Below are 22,036 nucleotides of genomic sequence, written 5' to 3'. Positions count from 1 at the left end.
GAGACGTGGTAAGATGGGGTCAGGCGCTGGTGGAAACGCAAACAAGAGTCGGAAAAGCAGGATGTGGATGTGAGCAATAAGACAGATTTCCTGAAATTGCCCTGAGAATGTCTCCTGACTCGGCTGATGGAAAGAGGGCATGCTGCTTTCAAATCAAGGATGACTGGTGGCAAGATGAGTTCACAACCTACACTTTTTGAGTTGGCATCAGTCTCACACTATATCATGCTTTCCATCTGCACACCTGTGTGTGTGTGTGCGTGCATGTGTGCAACAGTGGGGCATGCTTATACGCTACAGAGTGGGTAATGGAAAGCCCATCTCTCTTCATATGCAAACCTCACCCAAGGACCAATGACACTTGCTTGACCCAATTATTCGTAAACTCTACTGCTTCAACTTCCTTCTTGTGTTCTGAGTAACAGAGAAGCTGGGTGGTGGAGGACCAAGGGGAGTTGTGCAATGAGCTCAGGTGGATTTTGCTGGTGAAGGTGCACGTTGGTGCCAACTTTTAGAAAACAATTTGTGCAAATGTGTAAAAGCCTTTAAAAGCTCTCATTTGTTGATACAATAATTCTAGATCTAGGAATTCAGCCTAAGGAAATAATCTGCTATGAAATTGAGGATATAGGTTAAGGATACTCACTGCAGCGTTATTTATTATAGTGTCTTAGTCATCTAGTGCTGCTATAACAGAAATACCACAAGTGGATGGCTTTAACAAAGAAAAATTTATTCTCTCACCATCTAGTAGACTACAAGTCCAAATTCAGGGTGTCAGCTCCAGGGGAAGGCTTTCTCCCTCTGTCGGCTCTGGAGGAAGGTCCCTGTCACCAATCTTCCCCTGGACTAGGAGCTTCTCCATGCAGGAACCCTGGGTCCAAATGATGTACTCTGCTCCAGGCACTACTTTCTTGGTGGTATGATGTCCCCAACTCTCTGCTTCCCTTTCCTTTTATTTCTTGTAAGATAAAAAGTGACTCAGAATATACCCCAGGGATGTGACTTGGGCAAGGGTGTTACATCCCACCCTAATACTCTTTACCCACAGGCACAGATTATGATTTATAGCACATAGGAAAATCATAAAATGGAGGACAACCACATAATACTGGGAATTGTTGACACATATTTTGAGGGGACATAATTCAATCCATTACAGTAAGATATTGAGAAAATATCTATATGACCAAAGATGGAAAATATTTAAATACACTGAGCTATGCTAGAATTATGCAGTCAGTCAAGATGATGTTTTACACACATTAATTTTTTAAATTTAAAAAAGTATGACATGTACATGGTTTAAAAGTTTCAATCATCTGAAACAGAAGAAATGAGAAGGCAGTCTTCCTCTCACCTCAAGAACCCCGTCCTTCTCTATAATGACAATGACTGGCATCAGTTATAGACTGTGCTTTGGAAAAGAAATGAATGAAATAAGGAAAATGGTTCCAAAACAATAGTAAGTGGAAGAAAGACACATGATTAAAATAAAACAAGACTGCCTTTTCCGTATAATTGCAATTTCAGAGGTGTGAGAGGAGATTAACAAAGAAGTACTTCAAACTGTTTCTGAGTAGTGAAATTAGGGTTTTTTTTTTCTTTATAATTTTCTGTGTTTTCTAAATGTTTTATCATGTGCATATATTACTGTTTAATACTCAGCATTTTAAAGGTTGTAGTCCAGGTCAGAATTCTGCAAAGAACGCAGTTGATCTGTAAATTATTTCATTCTTTATATGAGTTAACTTTTTTTACAAAATCAAGGATTTTTATAGTTACACATATATGTTCCCCTACTCCCCTCTCTCCTGTGTATTCCATCTGACAGGATCCACGTGTATAGTTGCCGTTTTTGTTGCTGAAAAAAGGTATTTGTGGTGAAGAAGTTGTTGGTCTTGCAAAATTCTATCATTTGATCTCTGGCACCATTTCTATCACCAAAGCCATATTTTCCAACTGCTAACCCTTTGTATTTGTTTCCAACTTTCACATTCCAACTGCCAGTAATCATCAATGCATCTTGATTGCGTATTTGATCAATTTCAGGCTGCAGGAGTTGGTAAAAATGTTCAATTTTCTTCACCTTTAGCCCTAGTGGTTGGTGTGTACATTTGAATAACAGTTGTATTAACTGGTCTTCCTTGTAGGAGTATGGATATTATCCTATCACTGACAGCCTTGTACTTCAGGATAGTTGTTGAAATGTTCTTTTTGACAATGAATACAATGCCATTCCTCTTCAAGTTGTCATTCTGGGCACAGTAGAACATATGATTGATTCAAAATGACCAATATACCAGTTCATCTCAGCTCACTAATGCCTAGGAAATTGATCTTTAAGCGTTCCATTTCATTTTTGATGACTTCCAATTTTCCTAGATTCATACTTCGTACATTCCACATTCCAATTATTAATGGATGTTTGCAGCTATGTCTTCTCATTTTGAGTCATGCCACGTCAACAAATGAAGGTTCTGAAAGCTTGACTCCATCTCCATCATTAAGATCAACTCTATTTTGAGGAGGCAACTCTTCCCCAGTTGTATTTTGAGCGCCTTCCAACCCTCGGAGTTCATCTTCCAACATTGTATCAGACAATGTTCTGCTGCTATCCATAAAGTTTCCACTGGTCAGTTTTTTCAGAAGTAGAATGCTATGTCCTCCTTCCTAGTCTGTCTTAGTCTGGAAGCTTCGCTGAAACCTGTCCACCAAGGGTGACCCTGCTGGTATTTGAAATATTGGTGGCAAAGTTCCAGTAACACAGCAACATGCAAGCTACCACAGTACGACAAACTGACAGACGCAAAAGCTGGCCAATGAATAAGGAAGACTGAAAATAATTGACACCACCTTTGAATTATGGTGTTGGTGAAGAATATTGAATATACCATGGACTGCCAGAAGAACGAACAAATCTATCTTGGAAGAAGTACAGCCTGAATGCTCCTTAGAAGCAAGGATAGTGAGATTTTGTTTCAGGTACTTTGGACATGTTATCAGGAGGGATCAGTCCCTGAAGAAGGACACCATGCTTGATAAAGTAGAGGGTCAGCGAAAAAGAGGAAGACCAACAAAGATGGATTGACACAGTGGGTACAACAATGGGCTCAAGCATAGCAACAATTGTGAAGATGGTGCAGGACCAGGCAGTGTTTTGTTCTGCTGTACTTGGGGTCATTATGGCTTGGAATTGACTCAATGGCACCTGATAAAAACCACAGCAACGCTCACCTCATGTGTAAGTTTAAAATAACACTGTGTATTAATTGTATACTTTTGTTCTAGAATACCCAGAAAATGAGTCTGATCTCCCCGCTAGTCTTTCTCCCCATCCCACCAAATCAATACACACAAGAAAGATAGAAAACATCACCAGAGAAAGTTAGAGTTCTTGCTATTATCTGTTTTTTTGCTCAAATAAAAATGTTCTTCTATTTTTCATTTGAATGCCAAACGCCAAAGTTTGAATTTTGTCTTTCTAGAAATGAAGCCATCAGGAAAAATGTATTTGAATCTGGCTCTTAGGTCAAGATCTAATGTTATGGGATTTTTTTCAAAAGGATCCCCAGTGAAAATATTTATCTGGTTTTTATGTGAACACTTAGGAACAAACTATCCAAGTTCCCAAAAATGTTAGATGTATGTTTGGGAGTGAAATACAGATTTCTGGACTTGCAATGGTATTTCAGGATCCATACACAAGTTTAAAAAAAACAGATATTCCTAAATACCGCTTAAAAATCCAGTAGCACAGGTGTTAATTTCTGGATGTTGGAAAGAGCTTTTTGTACTTGCCTGTGTTTTGATGACAGGATTGCCATGGTGCTGTGAAAATCCTTACTGGGGAGGAGCTGGAAGGATACCAGTTCCTCATTCTGTCCAGAACCTTCTCGTCTACATCATTGTACGGTGGGGTCAGGGTTGCCTCTGAGACTGAGTTGGAACAAGCAAATACCCTGTTTATATCTAAAACCAAGTAGGTCAAGTAGGTGGCAATCAATGGCCATGGAAGCAGCAGTCAAGAAGTCAGACTATGTATTTCACTGGGCAAATCTGCTCCAAAAGACCTCTTTAAAGTGTTGAAAAGCAAGAATGTCACTTTGAGGACTAAAGTGCACCTGACCCAAGCCGTGGTATTTCGATTACCTCAAATGCATGCAAAAGCTGGAGAATGAATAAAGAAAACCAGAAAGATTTGATGCCTTTGAATTATGGTGTTGGCGAAGAATATTGAATATACCGTGGACTGCCAAAAGAACAAGCAAATCTGTCTTGGAAGAAGTACAGCCAGAATGCACCTTAGAAGCAAGGATGGCGAGACCTTGTCTTGCATACTTTGGGCATGTTATCAGGAGGGATCAGTCCCTGGAGAAGAACATCATGCTTGGTAAAGTAGAGGGTCATCGAAAAAGAGGAAGACCCTCAACGAGATGGATTGACACAGTGGCTACAACAATGGGCTTAAGCATAACAACGATTGTGAGGATGGCGCAGGACTGGGCAGTGTTTTGTTCTGTATAGGGTCGCTATGGAAATCCTGGTGGCGTAGTGATTAAGAGGTATGGCTGCTAACCAAAAGATTGACAGTCTGAATCCACCAGGTGCCCTTTGGAAAGCATACGGGCCAGTTCTACTCTGACCTGTAGGGTCACTATGAGTCAGAATTGACTCGATGGCAATAAGTTTTAACGACCCAGGGCTGTGGGCACGAGTCTGTCTCTAGATTCAAATCTTGACTTCTTCAATTCTAAGTTCTTGAAACCTGGTGATTTACATATTCGTAGGTGTGCATGTGTACAATATAGGACCCCTGTGATTCGGCATCGACTCGATGGCAATGGGTTTGGTTTTTTTGTTTATGTGTAAAATATTTTTTGAGGAAGATAAGCATAGTTGGCCTGCTCTGCACACCAATTGCCTCATGGATCTTACTTGAATCCTGCAGCGTGACTATGAACAACATGTGTATGTTGCTGTAACAACAGCTATGCATCCATACATTTGGGGCATTGCCTTTGAATCTGATGGTAGACTGATGTTTCGTGTGTCAGTAGTATTATTTTGGCAATCACAATGTTAGCTATCTATGCATGTAACTAGCATATGGACCAATTGAAATGCATATGAAATGTGGTTTATGATTTCACAGGATTTCTTCCATTTTTCAAGGTCGATGACATCATCTACTTCTTCATTTTGGTGTAGAACTTTGTTTCACAGCAGGCCAAGTTTCGAGTTGGGCAATTGTGCAGTCAGAGTAGACGCCCATAACCTGTATCTGGGTTATATACATGACAAGATTGGATCATTTAGAACCTGCAAACTTCTGCAGCCTTGTGCTGACTGAGGAATTGGGGTTTTGTGATCTTTCAGCTTTGCCTCATCTTCTGCAGTGAATATGGTGGACCACTGCATATGTATAAAAATGGAAGTTCTGGGTGATGGCCTGTTAGTTTTAAAGGTCACTGAGCTCATCTGTTCTTGGAAGTCCTTTACAGAGTAACCGATGGGTACTGAGTAGCTGATATGAGTTTCCTGGTACCCAGTGCTTCAGAGAACAAATCTGGATTAACCTATCTCCAGGGGTCAGGAAAATATCATATCACAGAGAGCAAAGTGCACAGTTAAGAAAATAGAACATGGGTCTTTGAGTTTTCCAGAGAATTTTACCTCACAAAACAGTTGCTGGAACGTAAGCTGTGGATATAAGGAGACCAAGGGTTACAAAATAGACAGGCACAGAACCCATAAGAATAATGTTAGTAAAACAGCTTAAGACTTAAAAAAATTATTCTGTCAAAGAAAGAGGTGGATGTAATTTTAAGGGAAGATGCATATGTGTTTAATACATGTTATTTATAGTTCCATGTGGTACCCCACTTACTCATCAGCTAGCTTCAGTAATTATTACTAATTTAATAATAATAATGACAATTACTAACAAATTAAAAGCTTTGCTGGATAAAATTATAAACAGCACACAAGATGAACATTGAAGAAAATTGAAAAATTAGCTGAGGTATTTCTCAAACAACTCCAATTCCTAAAATGATAGCGTATTTACATTATGGACACTGAGGATCATTGCAGATTTTCGTAATTCATCCAGGCAACCAGGAGAGCTCCCTCAAGGGGAAGAGGATCCTACCCCCATTCTCAGTACTGACTTGGGCAACATTCCAGAGGCCTCTCCACAAGCGTTGGGGACTGATATTTCACCTAACAATCCCACTCCATGCAATTGCTGTACACACCGAGTCTCTCAAACTTTTTACTCTGTGAACCTCTTTGATGAGACAAAACCCTCCCAGCCATCTGGCCTACCTGTTTGCTCTGACCACAAGGGAGAGAGCTTGGCTTTGCCCGCTCTCACTCTCTGCCCGATGTTTTGACAGATGATGCTTTTCCAGCAATCCAACTGCTCAGAACAAAGACCTCATCGTCTTTTCTCTTTTTCTGCATACTGGTTGGGGAACATAAATGTGTTTCTCATTATTTGGTCTGTTTTACAATGTCTGTTCCTGCTGGGGTTCATTGCTTTTGGGATTACTAGATATTTCATCTCATATAGTTTTCTTCCCTAACGTTTAACAATGGCAGTCTGTCTGAAGACAGGAAACCCTGAAGGGCTTTACTAAATTTAAGGGCTCAACCAAATATTAAGGTTGGAGAGGTTTTCCTGTTTTTAAAAAAATTGTAATCCACTTAGATGACTGATGTCTGATCGTGTAATAAGGGTAGGGAGTACCTGAAATGGGATAGTGGGTGGAAGGAAGGACACAAAGGAAATTCCCAGGTTAAAAGCCATCATGGTACAATGGAAAGAGAACAGGCCTTGGAGCCATTCAGGTCTGGTTTGAATCCTGGGTCTTTTATACTGGCTGTTGGAACAGCTAGTAACTTTGAGAAAGTTAATTCACCCCACTGAGCCTTATTTTATCATATGGAAGAAAAGAATAATAAAACCTACTTCTTAGGATTATTGTGGAGATTAAATGAGATGCTGAATGCAAACATCTGGCACATTATAACCAAAATGAAAGTTTGTTGCCGTCAAATTGATTTTGACTCATAGCAGCACTACAGGACAGAGTAGAATTGCCCCATAGAGTTTACAAGGAGTGGCTGGTGGATTCAACTGTCCTCCAGTTGAACTGTCCCGTAGGGTTTTCAAGGAGATGCTGGTGGATTTGAACTGCCAACTTTTGGTTTTTAGCCAAGGTGTTAACCACTGCACCACCAGGGCTCCTGGCATATTATAGGTGTTTGATAATTGGTACCACTGATTATAATTTTCTTGTATCATAATGAGCAGTGTCAGCACTCTACATGCAGAGATGGTGACCACAGCATACCCAAACCTATGGAACAAGAGAGATCATAATAGAACTCTCCTCTGTGTTTGATGTATTTAAATTGTGGTGTTGGTGAAGAATATTGACTATACGTACCATGCACTAACAAAAGGATGAATAAATCAGTCTTAGAAGAAGTACAACCAGAATGCTCTTTGGTAGCAAGGATGGCGAGACTTTGGCTCACTTACTTTGGACATGTGTCCATCAGGAAAGGCCAATTGCATCATGTTTGGTGAAGTAAAGGGTCAATGAAAACAAGGGAGACCCTCAAAGGTATAGATTGACACAATAACTTGAACAATGGGCTCAAACATACCATTCATCATGAAGGTGACACAGGACTGGGCAAGGTTTTGTTTATTATACATAAGGTCACCATGAGTTGAAGATGACTGGATATGGCAACTAACAAGGCAATTTATGAGTCAGAATTGACTTGATGGCAATGGGTTTGGTTTTATTTTACAGGAGACAAAGGGAGAACATGTGACAACCCAGCTCTGTGACCCTGGGCGATCATTTAGCCTCACTAGCCTCATTAAAGAAACATCTATTAAGCCCTCGCTTACAAGTTCCAGGGCATTGGGTTGTCTGTAATATGGAAACCATAATAATATCCACTTTCAACACAGGGTTAACCTGAGGCTCAAATGCAATAATGTCTATGAAAGTACTTGGTAAACTCTAAGTGCTAGCCAAACGTACTGCTGTGGACCTGAGCTGGACAGAACATTTACCCTGTACCATTTCATGAGGCCCAACTACAAACTCTCCATTCCATAGCATTCAGCAGAGAGCAAACACATTCTATTTGGCTTTAGTATTGAATGAAAAGTAAACAGTACCTTTTCAGTTGCATTGCTTTCTCTCCCTTCAGAACAAAGCCAGGCTGTTTAAATGCTTCCTGCTGAGTTTTTATAAAGAGGTGCTGGGTTGCAAGTCTTGCCCCAGCTCTTAAGGCCTAAAGGACAGAGAATCATGAAGGATCTGTGTCTGAAGATACCTACGCTTGGTTCTTAATGAAGAGCTTTGTCCTCTTTCAAGGCCCAAACCAGGACCCCAGAGACGGTTACCTCCTCTCCCGTGGGTTAATGGCAGGAGAAGCACTGTAAAAGCACGTCGACAACGTCACTGTGAGGTGTTGTTATGAGAACGAAGGGGAGGAAAGAGTGGTGACCTGGATGTCCTAGGAAGCTTGGTGCCCCAGAATGACATTGATGGTACATCTTAGGCCTGCTTTGAGAAGAAACTTACATGAATCCAAGGTCCTGTAAGCTTTGTCCTTGAAATGTCTATCTCTTCCTTTCCATTTTGAGCCTCTGTCTGATCTCCTCACTAGCATCCTATCCTTCATTCTCTCCAGGCCATCCTGCAGGGCCTACACACTGCCTTTGTGATGGGAGGTGAGGCTCTTCACAGTCTAGACGAAGCCTGCCTCACCAACCTAAGTCCCAAACAACCCATGACCCCACTGCACCTTTGCCTTTTCTCTAACTCTTGTTGCTCCCTCTGGACACCCCCTCTTCTCTCTCTCCTTATTTACACCCTCCCCATCCTTCAGGATGCAACCGACTTTACCTCCCCTTTAAGGCCTACTGGGACAGTTCAGTCCCATAGCTTTTTTCTCCCTCCTCTGGCCTTTAGTATAGTACTTATTTTCCATACTATTCTTTAGCCCTTAATTATATCCCTTTCCTTATTCACTCATCCACAATTGAGGGCTAGGCACTGCAGCAGGTACTGGGGATCCAGTGATGAGCCAAACAAACATGGTCTCTGCCCAGAAGGGTTTACTACCTAGTAAGTAAGAAGACAGATTAAAAAAAGAAAGAAGGGAAAAAGAGGAGAAAGAAATGAAAAGGAAAGAAATAAGCAAGAAAACACATAGTTATAAAAGTTCGCTGAAAGAAATAACAACAGGGTGAAGTGATAGAGGATAGCAGGGTTGGAAGAAGAGGCTTCCCTGAGTATGTAAAATTGTATCTGAGGAGGGATGAGAAAAAGCTAGATTGCAGGCATGCGAGTCCAAAGCAGAAAGAAGAGTGTTCAGGCAGGGGAAACTTCTTGACGACAACTTCCTGTATGTGAAAGAGTTTTGCTCATTCAAGGAACTGAGAAAAAAATCACAGGAATCTGAAACAAACTTGTGGTGGGAATGTAGAAGACTGGACAGGAAGCTGGGGCCCAGATCACGTAGTTCACGTTGTAAAGAGTGTAGATTTTATTCTGAAAGCTATGAAAACCACTGAAGAGTTGTGTTGTTGTTGTTTTTAACAGCTTTATTGAAGTATAATTGACATACAATACACTGCACGTATTTAAAATATATAATTTGATGAGTTTGGACATCTATAGTCCCTTGTTGGTGCAAACAGTTGGAATGCTGGGCTGCTAACCAAAAGGTTGGAGGTTTGAGTCCATGCAGAGGAGCCTCCAAGAAAGACCTGGCAACCTACTTCCAAAAAATCAGCCCTTGAAAACCCTGCAGAGCACAGTTCTACTCTGACACACATGGGGTCACTGAGAGTCAGAATAGACTCAATGGCAGCTGGTTTGGATATACCCATAAAACCATCATCATAATATACTGAACATATTCAACACTCCCCAAAGTTTCCTTGTGCGTCCTCCTTTCCCCACCCCACCTGATATGCAGCTACTGATTAGTCTGAATTTTCTAGAATTTTCTGTAAATAATCATCAAGTATGTTCTCTTTTTTGCGTGACTTTTTTCACTCAGTTTAATTATTTTGAGGTTGACCTATGTTGTAGTGTGTGTCAATAGTTTATACCCCTTCACTGCTGAGTAGGTTTCTGTTGTATGATAACTGTATACTACAGCTTGTTTATTCATTCACCTGGTGGACAACTGGGCCATTTCTACTTTTTGTCTATTATGAATAATGCTGCTATGAACCTTTGCATTTAAGCCTTCATGTGAACATATGTATTCATTTTTCTTGGGTAGACAACTAGGGGTAGATGCTGGGTCATATGGTAAACTTGTTTAGTTATCTAAGAAACTGTCAAACTGTTTTCCAAACTAGCTGTACTATCTTACATTCCCACCATCAGTGTATGAGGGTTCCCTTTTTTCCACATTCTCTGCAACATTTGTTATTGTCTTATTTTTAATCACATCCATTCTAGTGCTATCTCATGGTGCCTTAAATTTGCATTTCCCTAATAATTAAAGGGGAGACCCTGGTGGCCTAGCGGTTAAGAGCTACAGCTGCTAACCAAAAGGCCGACAGTTCGAATCCACCAGGTGCTCCTTGGAAACCCAATGGGTCAGTTCTACTCTGTACTATAGGGTCACTTCTTCAGCCTTCCTTATTCATTGTCCAGCTTTCATAGCTGGAAGACTGAAGAAGAATTGATGTCTTTGAATTGTGGTGTTCGCGAAGAATATTGAATATACCATGGACTGCCAAAAGAACGAACAAATCTGTATTGGAAGAAGTACAACCAGAATGCTCCTTAGAAGCAAGGATGGCGAGACTGCATCTTATATACTTTGGACAGGTTGTCAGGAGGGATCGGTCCCTGGAGAATGACATCATGCTTGGCAGAGTACAGGGTCAGCGGAAAAGAGGAAGACCCTCAACGAGGTGGATTGACACAGTGGCTGCAAGAATGAGCTCAAGCATAGCAACGATTGGGAGGATGGCTCAGGACTGGGCAGTGTTTCGTTCTGTTGTGCATAGGGTCGCTATGAGCTGGAACTGACTTGACAGCACCTAACAACGAACAACGTAGGGTCACTATGAGTCAGAATTGACTCGACGGCAACAGTTTTAATAACTAAATGAGCCCTGGTAGGACAACGATTAAGCACTCAGCTGCTAACCAAAAGGTTGGTGGTTGGAACCCACTCAACGGCTCAGTGGGAGAAAGACCTGGAGATCTGCTTCTGTAAAGATTACAGGCAGGAAAACCCTATGGGGCCGTTGTACCCTGTCACATGGGGTCGCTATGAGTAGGAATCAACTCGACTGCGCCCAACAACAATGACTGATTATGTTAGTTATTTTTCCTATGCTTATTAGCCATTTGTATATCTTTTTCATTGAAATGTCCATTTAAGTATTTCTTCCATTTTTTAATCAAGTTGTTTATCTTGTTGTTGTGTTGTAAGAGTTTTTGTTTTTTTAACATATTCTGGATAAGAAGTCCTCGATCAGGTATATGATTTGCAAATCTTTTCTCCCAGTCTGCGGCTTGTCAGTTCATTTTCTTCACAGTACCTTTTGAAGAGCAGGTGACTTTAATTTTGATAAAGCTGAGCTTATCAGTACGTTGGAAACCCTGGTGGCATAGTGGTTAAGAGCCACAGCTGCTAACCAAAAGGTCGGCAGTTTGAACCCACCAGGCACTCCTTGGAAACTCTATGGGGGCGGTTCTACTCTGTCCTGTAGGGTCGCTATGAGTCGGAATCGACTCCACGACAACGGGTATGTTATTTTACGGATCGTGTTTTTGGTGTCTTATCTAAGAAATGTTTGTTTAACTGCAGGTCACAAAGATTTTCTCCTTTGTTTTCCACTTGAAATTTTAAGGTTTTAGGTTTTTACATTTAGGTCTATCATCTACTTTGAGTTACTTTTTATATATGTTGTGTGGTATGGATTAAAGTTCTCATTATTATTATATGTATATGGATATCCAATTTTTCCAGCAAGATTTGTTGAAAAGAGGATCCTTCACTGAATTGTCTTTGCACCTTTGTGGTAAATCAGTTGTCTATATAAGAGTAGGAAGGAAGAAGTCCAAGCTGCACTGAAGGCATTGGCAAAAAAAAAAAAAAAAAACAAAGCAAGGCTCCAGGAATTGATGGAATACCAACAGAGATGTTTCAACAAACAGATGCAACGCTGGAAGTGCTCATCCGTCGTCTATGCCAAGAAATTTGGAAGACAGCTACCTAGCCAACCGACTGGAAGAGATCCATATGTGCACCCATTCCAAAGAAAGATGATTCAATGGAATGCAGAAATTATCAAACAATACCATTAATATCACACGCAAGGAAAATTTTGCTGAAGATAATTCAAAAACGGTTGCAGCAGTACATTGAAAGGGAACTGCCAGAAATTCAAGCTGGATTCAAAAGAGGACGCGGGGTAAGGGATATCACTGCTGATGTCAGATGGATCTTGGCTGAAAGCAGAGAATACCAGAAAGATGTTTACCTGTGTTTTATTGACTATGCAAAGGCATTCAACTGATGGGTCATAACAAATTATGGATAATATTGGGAAGTATGGGAATTCCAGAACACTTAACTGGGCTCATGTGGAACTTGTACATAGGCAAGAGGCAGTAGTTCACACAGAAGCTCATGGGGCTCAAAACCACTAGCTTAAATCTACCCCACTCTAGTCTCTAGGCTTTTTTTCCCCTCTTCTTTTGGTCCCTTGCCTTTCTTCAATTCCCCCTAGATTTTCAGATTCTGGGAAAAGACTCTGGAAAACTGGCTATTCAGAATGCTCAGAGTACAGGATACTTTCATTTATTCCTTGCATAAGAATTAAGCACATTTATTTTTTATTTATCTTACATTAGTTAATCTTGAAAAAAGGTATTAAATCAGTGGTGTGCCAGTTTCCCCATCCTTCAAAAAAACCCTTATTTGTTCTGTATATAGTGTATTTGTACACCATATTTCTATTGCGTGTAGTGTAGAGATAAAAATACTACCACTGTGGCTGATTTCAAGTCTCTGTGAATGAAGCCATGGAACACAGACAGCTGGGGAGGAGACATGTACACAGTCGGCCTTGTGGGCCATATAAGCACACCAGCACATCTCTGGATTTGTCCACTTTGATGTCTTAGCAGAGGACGGTGTTACTAAATTTCTCTCATGAGTCAGGCTTTGTGAGAGGAGCAAACAGAAGAGCTATTATTTATTGAGCAGCTATTATATGGCAGACACTGGGCTAAATAGTTTTTCCCTGAGAGGAAAATTCAAGAGAGCATATTATTTTTCATCACAGAGATGAGGAAACTGAGGTTTTTTGACATCATTACTTACCACATCCCCCAAAAGATGTCAAAAATGGAATGAAAACTCAGGTCCATTTGACCTCAGAGCTCTCATTCTGTTCATGGCAGCTCACTGTAGACCAGTGTAGACATGGACAAAGAAGGTGAAGAAGAAAAATAATTGCTAAACTTTATTGTGTCTTTCGCACATACAAGGCATTGTGCTAAGAATTTTAATTGCATTATTCTTAGATCCCTACAGCAATCCCTCTGAGGTAAATACTATAGTAATCTTCATTTATAGGTGAGCAAATGGAGGCTTTTTGAAATTAAATAACTTGCCCAAGGTTTCTTACCTACCTAGGCCATCCTGTGCCTAAAGCCTGTGCTCACAGCCACAGTGTGAGTAGGAGGAATAAATCAATGTTCAGAAAAGTCAAGAACTTGCCTTACGCTTTGCCTTTCTCCTCAGACTGGAGTACACTGGAACATTCGGTTGGTCACGGGCGCCAAAGGGGCCTCTGGTCCATTGAGATGTTGGCTTCATTTTGCTTCAACTCTTAGTCTGAGCATCTAAGCAAAATATAACGTACAAGATACATCCACTGTAGACAGGAGTGGATTATCCAATAGGCAAGGTGAGCACAGTGCTACATTGCTTACCAGATCATCTGTAGTGAACAATTTCACATCAAAGATGTGGTGGAACCCATGCCTACCTCGCTTACTGGGTCTTCTGTACCTGTCAGAGATTGTTAATTTGAAAACAGGCTTTGTTCTGCAGGGGGGTGCTGTGGGGTTGGGAGAGAGACAGATGCCAGCCATACCTCGAAGCAGAGTCTGTGATGTGGAAAAATGTGAAATTGTTCTACTCTGACACATATGGGGTTGACAATGACAGCAACTTGTTTGATTTTAGAAGGAGGAAAAAAGCACAGACTTATATGTTGCTCCTCTATTGCTGTAAGACCACGCAGGTTCTGCCCTGGACAGGGTGCCTGCAAGGGATCTGGGAGGAACAAGATGTAGCTTGAGCCGCACCAAGCTCTGGGCTCTCGGGACTGGGCCTACCTGGAGGGAGCACCTTTTTCTAATGTGATCAATGGTGCTGTGTGCGCTGCCAGCCCACTGGGTTGCTGCTACACAGAGTTTAACATTTTTCTTTAGTAGTTTAGCTGTTAAATTTTAAAGTGGATTAACTCTAGTCTGGAAAAAAAAAAAAAAATTGTGTCCTTTGCTCAACTGATCTTTTAAAGGACGTGATAAAGATAACAGCTGGGTCACCATGTCAACAGTGTTTTGAAAACAAATACAGTGGCCTTCCGATTTCCTTTTTCCCAGTTACGCATGGCAATTAGCAAGTGAGTTGGGAAAACGCAGCTGGAAAGGAATTGGGATATTATGTGGCTCAGTCCCCTCCTTTTATCGATGAGGAAACTGGGTGCCAGTGAGATGATGTGACTTCCTTAAGCACACTGTTACTAAGCAGCTGGAGAGGGGTGGTTAATGATGTCACCTCTTAGATGGTTCCGTGTAATTGATGTGAGTACTCAACAATGGGAAGTGGTCCCTCAGTGACCAACACCGTTTCCCCTGCCTCAGCCCACAGCGACTCGCTCCACCTGCCCCATCACATCTGGGCCAGGGCTTGTGCATATTTATTCTTTGCAGCCTTGCCCTTTGCTCTGGCTCTGCACTTGTGTTTGTTTTTGGTGCTCTCTTCATTGCAGGCGGCCCCTTGTTTAACTTGAGCTCGGGACTAAATATAACCACGGCTTATCACCAGAGGCACCCGTACACGTCAGCCCCTTCTCTGTGTGTTTGTAAACTGCACCTCAGGTCACAGGGGCAGGGCTGTACCAACACTACTTCCAAGGGAGTGCACTTTTAAATGGAAACAGTATCTCTGAAAACTTGGATGGTGAGGTTCAGGAAGAAATCAGGTCTTAGAGGCTTTGCTCATTCTTTGTCTTTTGTATGCCCAAAGCCCTAATCTCCAAACTGTATGTCAGAAGGCCCCTTCTTCTCCATTTAACTGCATTGTAGGTGCACTGTGTTCTGGCCCCGTTCTTATTCTGTGGGCCCTTTAAAGGGATATGGGACATGTCTGAAGCTTTGTCACGTCCTTCTGTCACCTAGGGCCCATCTTTAGTATCCCTGAAAGAATCTGGCTGGTGGCTTTACATCATGCCACAGACCATGCTATAACAGATTCCAAGACATGGCTACCACAGTCCACGCTGCACGAGGACAAGCTTTGACCCCCACCTTCTCCATGAAGCTCTCCCGAACTCCTACCAACTACATTCTCTCCCATCTAGGATAATGATTGTCCTGATTCAATGTCGCCTTGTATGAGTGGCTCATAGACTACTCTGTGGTTTTAATTTTATCATAAGGAGAGCGAAAGCTCATCAGACTCTGAGTCTGTGTCTTCTTCACTCAACCTGGTGCTGGGAAAACATTAGGTGCTAGCTAATTTCTCACTCTCTTGAGAAATGGCAAGGAGTCTAGCTAGCATTTTCTCTGCTTCTCTGAACACGGTAGAATCTACTATGGTCTACGCTGCAGGATTGGGGAGTTTTAGACAAGACGAGGTAGCCTGTAGTGGCAACAGGACCTCTGCTACAAACCTGCTTAGTCTGAGAGGAGAGAGGACAGTTAGTTGCTCAGACAGCGGGACCGACTGAGGAACAGTGAGATAACGCAAAACCACATTGCATTCACATCCTCAAATCAGATTCTTCACAATTTCTTCAAGCTCCACAAGGTCAGAGATTCACTTCTTTGGAAGAATAGTACATGTAATGGCATCATTTCCCAAGCCAAGCCCTTTTCCTCTCCCTTCCTTCTAGTGACTATTGAGCACCTACTATGCGTAAAGCTCTGGGTTAACGAGGAAGACCAAAATGTACTCCTCGTACTTCTGAAGCTTACCATACAGGAGAAGAGACTAACCCGTGGTTAGGTTAACAGGACTATGAAAGGGCCGTTAGAGCAGATGACTGGGCTGCCCTTGGGGGCTGGCAGGAGAGCAATCTCGGAAGATGTTTGGAAGCAGAGGTCTTTTTGGCACAAATTCAGGGAAAGAAGCTGTAAGAAATCAGAGAACTAAGGTAGTAAAAAGAAGAAGAGAGGAAGGGTGTTTTGTTTTGTTGTCGTTGTTTGTTTTCAGTTGGTTGGTTGGTTGGTTTTGAGCTTGCTTGCAGCTGCCGGAAGGAAGCCAGTGGAAAAGGCAACATTGCAGGTGCCAGAGAAGGCATAAACAGGAGAGCAAACCTGACTCCATGGAAACAGAGAGAAGTTGGGAGCAGGGGCGGCAACACAGGGCCACGCCGTCTATGTTTCCCAGTTAGGATAATTTATGATTGTTTTATTATCCAGTAGATTCACAGCTAGTGAATTTCTGTGGCTGGCTCACTGACTGCTAAGCCTGTTCTCCAGAAGTTCTCCATTTTCTTGTTAGCCATACATGAGAAAGGGGAACAGTTCTTGTCCTTTGCCCTCGGCTACGTGTCTACAGTGTCATCCTCGTACCATCAGGACTTGGAATGAGGACACAGCACCCAACAGGTTCATAAAAAGAACCACTCTGGTTAGTGCAAATCTAAAGCTGGCCGCAGGGGTGGCAGGGGGCAGAATGGTGTGCTGAGGGTTCAGAATTCTAGTCTCTCTAGCTTTGATGTCCCTACAACATACCATGAACTCAAGGGGGCCTCAGAAGGGCATCTTCAGGGCGCATCTGAGAACACAGACAGTGAGGGAACCCTTTCTACAAGTAGCTGGGGCTGGCTCTGAGTTCCAGATGGGGCCTTCTTATATTCAGTGATTGGTTGTTAGGACCGGAGTTCCTGGATTCCTGTAGCCTGGGGTCAGGATAGGGAGGTGTCAGAAAACTGGGATTACTAAATCCTTAAGTGGTGTTGGGTGTGCATTTGACCAGAGTGGAAAGCTTTACCCATGAGCACAGTCCCGGGTCTTATCTCTGCTGCCTCAGCTGATCATAATATATTGTGCTGGACACGAGATCACAGCCCACATCTCCCTTGGAACAGGCTATAATGTATATTAACAAGGGGTTGAGATAAAGATGCTCAGCTTATGTCTAAAATCCGATTGAGTGTTCAGTCCATTCTGCTTATTAACATACGGTTTTTGTTATTCCATCATCCGAGTAATGTGAGGTAACATATGTAGAGTCTAACCCAAGACCAGGTACATGGTAAACCAAAACAAAACCCAAACCCAGTGCTGTCGAGTCGATTCCGACTCATAGCGACCCTATAGGACAGAGTAGAACTGCCCCATTGAGTTTCCAAAGAGCGCCTGGAGGGTTTGAACTGCTGACCCTTTGGTTAGCAGCCGTAGCACTTAACCACTACGCCACCAGGGTTTCCAAGTAGATGCCCATAAATGCTAGTTACCTTCCCCCGTGCCATACTACCTGTGACCTGTGGAAGAAAGTCTAAAGTCCGTACAGTTAAAGCTCACGTGTTTTCTTTCTTCTCCTTTTTTTTCACTTTCCTCTGCATTTTTGGCACCTGAGAATTTCCCTTTCTTTCTTGGAAGCTCATCTATACATTTAAAAACCTTTTTTTGTTGTTGTTAAAACCTTTATGGTCTTCCACATTACCAGAGCTGGAAGTCTAATTCTACTCATTCTTCAAAGTTCAGCTTTAAGTACATAGCAGCTTTATATGCCAGCCCCTAGCTTAATGCTTGGTACATGCCCCCAAAACCCCAAAATTCATTGCCATCAAGTTGATTAGGACTCATAGATACCCTATAGGACACGGTAGAACTGCCCCATAGGGTTTCCAAGGAGTGGCTGGTGGATTCGAACTACCGACCTTTTGGTTAGCAGCCATAGCTCTTAACCACTGTGCCACCAAGGCTCCTTGTACATGCAGATATTCAATAATAATTTGTAGTTTCTGTGTTCACATGATTATAAATGTTTATCTGAAAGTCACATAGTTGAGTGGCATAATTTTTGCTTAGTACTTCGTCCTCCGTGATGTTCTTGTGTTTTATATCCTAATGCTTTGACTCACGGTATCCTCTGATCCTGGTATATGCTCTTTACAAAGCTGGGTCTGGCTCAAGGCTGGGCCTCCTAAGGTCCCCAGCAGTTTCCTCACTTGCAGACCATGGAATTTCTGTAGAGATAGGAGAAATCAATTGTGCTCTCAGAGTAACAGACACTGAACAACACAGCAGGGGCCAGTTTATCAGTGAACACCTCTTTTTGATCTCCCTGTTGAAAGTTGGTTATCTCAATCCATGCTGGTCAGTCTACATCTGGAGACCATTCATCGCATTGTGGTATCCAGAGCTGTAAGGCCAGAAAAGGCAGCCTCTGCCTTTGGGAAGCTTATAATCATATTTAAAAAATGATAGAGTTAAATTATATCCAAATCCATGAGAAGAAACATCTGAAGATGTTAGACAAGCAGGTGCTTGAGAGAGGCACAGACTGTGTACGTAAAAGCTAAGGAAGGGAATGTCAAGTAAGAAGAGAGATCCGCATGGCGTGAGCTGGGCCGACAGCATTCCTTCAGTTTCCTTAAGTTGCTACTAAATCCTTCTCCCCTGCCTGCTCCTGCTTGGTGTAAACCATTCTCCTTTGTTTCAGAGAGAAGAAAAGAACCTCTTTGTCCTGTCCTACCTGGAAAATCCGTCACACCAACCACGGAGACCTTGGCTTTTTACACCATTTGAGGGGCTCTGCTTGGCATAAAAACCACGTCCTCCCTGCAGGAGTTGAGGAGCGATTTCTGTTCTCTTCCCACCTCCTGTAGGGTACACCCACAGTCCCTGATCATTGTTTGTGTATCTTTCATTCAAACACGTACGTTGTTTTTGAACAGTGGAAGACTGAGCCCACAATAACCTTAGGTCTTGATTTGCTCTGTTCATCTAAAGGGCAGGATTATTACATGAAGCTCCCTTCAGTCAGTCTGCTCTACTCTTTGTATCCTGGGAAGCCCAGGTCACTGCCTTGGAACCTTTGCTCACAGCATACCCACTCCTGGAATCTCTTGCCCCATTCCTTTCCAAATCCTACCCATTCTTAAATGCCCTGCTCCCCTGGTGATTTTATATCTGGATGGATTATTTGAGATTTCAGTTGTGTCTTGATTGTTAGGGATTGCTTTTGTGTCTGTCTGACTTATCTTCCCAAATGTCTCTTAGGATTTTTGAAGGGCAGAGAGCTAATAGCATGCAGCACAATTGTAGGCATAGAGCCAAGTTCTCAAACCTCTCAAGAAAGTCTGCTAAGTCCAAAATTCTTCTTATTATTAGCTATCAATGCATACGATTATTCACATGCTACAATGAAACATTTTTATATGATGCGCTAGTTGTAGAAATCATACCGAAGAGATTCTGAGAACATACCGTTTGCCACGGAGTGGATTCAGTTCGTGGTAACTCCATGTACGTCAGAGTAGACCTGTGCTCTGCAGGGTTCCGAACAGCTGATTTTTCCGGAGTAGATCAGGCCTTTCTTTGGAGGGGCCTCTGGGTGGACTCAAATGGCCAACCTTCGAATTAGCAGCCAAGTGTGTTAATTGTTGGTACCACCCAGGGACTCATCTGAGAGCATAAGGCTGTCTTATTCATAAAGGTTACAGAAAATGAACCAGGCTTGCTCTTGCAGGGGCGATAAAATGCCTCACTAGTGCTTACCTGAAAATGACACATTGCGTTGGGCAAATCTGCTGCAAAAGACCTTTTTAAGTGTTGAAAAGCAAAGATGTCACCTCGAAGACTAAGGTGTGCCTGACCCAAGCCGTGGTGTTTTCAATTGCCTTGTATGCATTCGAAAGCTGGACAATGAGTAAAGAAGACTGAAGAAGAATTGACACCTTTGAATTACGGTGTTGGCGAAGAATGTTGAATGTACTGTGGACTGCCAAAAGAACGAACAAATCTATCTTGGAAGAAGTACAGCCAGAATGCTCCTTAGAAGCAAGGGTGGCGAGACTTCGTATCTTATACTTTGGGCATGTTATCAGGAGGGATCAGTCCCTGGAGAAGGACATCATGCTTGGTAAAGTAGAGGGTCAGCAAAAAAGAGGAAGATATTCAACAAGATGGGTTGACACAGTGGCTGCAACAATGGGCTGAAGCATGACAACGGTTATGCAATGGCGCAGTACCAGGCAGTGTTTCGTTCTGTTGTACATGCAGTTGGTATGAGTCGAAACACCAACTCGATGGCACCTAACAATAAGTGCTTACCTGAACACAGGGCCTCCTTCCACCTGCCATGAGCACTCTACTTCCTATCACCTTCTCTTTCATGTAGAATAATAACGTGTCAAGTGCAACCCCCTCGTTTTATGCATTTGGAAGCTCTGCTGTTCCGTGCATAGACATGGGTAATTGTTATGTCTTCCCGATGATAGATCCTTTTAACATTATGAAATATCACTTTTTATCTCTGATAATACTTTTAGCCTTGAAGCCTATTCATATGATATTAATATAGCCACTCAGCCATCTTATGCTTACTCTTTGTAGGGTATATCTTTTTTCATCCTTTCACTTACCTTTGCTTTTACTTTCGACCTATGTCTTTATAGGGGAAACCCTGGTGGTGTAGCAGTTAAGCGCTCAGCTGCTAACCAAAAGACTGGCAGTTTGAATCCACCAGCTGCTCCTTGGAAACCCTATGAGGCAGCTCTACTCTGTCGTATAGGGCCACCATGAGTCAGAATCAACTCGACAGCAATGGGTTTTTTTGAGTTTTGGTCTTTATATTTAAAGCACACTGTAAATTTAGGTCTTGCTTTTTTATCCATTTTGACAACCTCTGCTTTTTAACAGGTATGCTTAGTCTGTTAACATTTAACATACTTATTGCTATGTTGGATTTAGGCCCACCATTTTTCTATTTTTTCAACGTTTTATCTGTTTTTTGTTTCCCTGATTCCCCTTTCTTGCTTTACTTTGAGTCAACTGAATATTTCAAAATTTCATTTTGCCATATTTTTATGTAAATAATGTACGTGTCCTACTTTTTTTTGTCAACTGTGCCCTCCCCCTGCAAGGTATTTTTACAAGTGCACTATGTCAACTTTTTTACATGTTGCTGTTAAAAAAAAAAATTTAACATACTGTGCTTATAAAAATACCTCACGAGGGGAGGGAGTGGTTGGCAAACAGAAAGTGCATTATTTTCGTAAAAATACAGCAACTTGCCTACTGGCTTTTTATTTAAGCCTACTTGCATTATTTTTTAGTGGCTACTTTAGTGATTAAAATATACTCCTTTAATTCTTCATTGTCTACTGAGAGCTACTTTTGCACCTCTTCACATAAAATGTAAGAACCACGGGTCCCTTTATCCCACCCGTTCTTAATGACATAGTTGTCATGGACATCATATCTATATATGTTATAAATGACATTTTAATTTTTGCTTTGAATGATCATACATATTTTAAAGAAATGTTTATCTGTATGTTTACCATTTTGATTCTCTTCATTCCTCCTTGAGAATCAAGTTTCCATCTCATTGCTTTCCCATCATTCTAAAGAACTTACGCTGTAGTACTTCTACAGTGCAGGTCTGCTGGTCATGAATTCTCTTAATTTTTGTTGATCTTTCCTTCCTAATATATTTTTATTGGATATAGAACTCTGGGTTGGTAGTTTTGTGTTTTCTTTCTCTT

General features: G+C 41.9%; 1 long non-coding RNA gene across 1 annotated transcript in view; it reads left to right on the top strand.

The window, feature by feature from the left end:
- LOC135228260 (uncharacterized) overlaps positions 1-22,036 on the top strand; it is a 56,136-nt gene that overhangs the window by 14,049 nt on the left and 20,051 nt on the right. The gene's annotated exons all lie outside the window — the stretch shown is intronic.

This window comes from Loxodonta africana, chromosome 19, assembly GCF_030014295.1.
Source record: "Loxodonta africana isolate mLoxAfr1 chromosome 19, mLoxAfr1.hap2, whole genome shotgun sequence".
Taxonomy (NCBI): domain Eukaryota; kingdom Metazoa; phylum Chordata; class Mammalia; order Proboscidea; family Elephantidae; genus Loxodonta; species Loxodonta africana.
The sequence above is the reverse complement of the archived record's forward strand: the minus strand, read 5'-3'. Positions and strand labels throughout refer to the sequence as shown.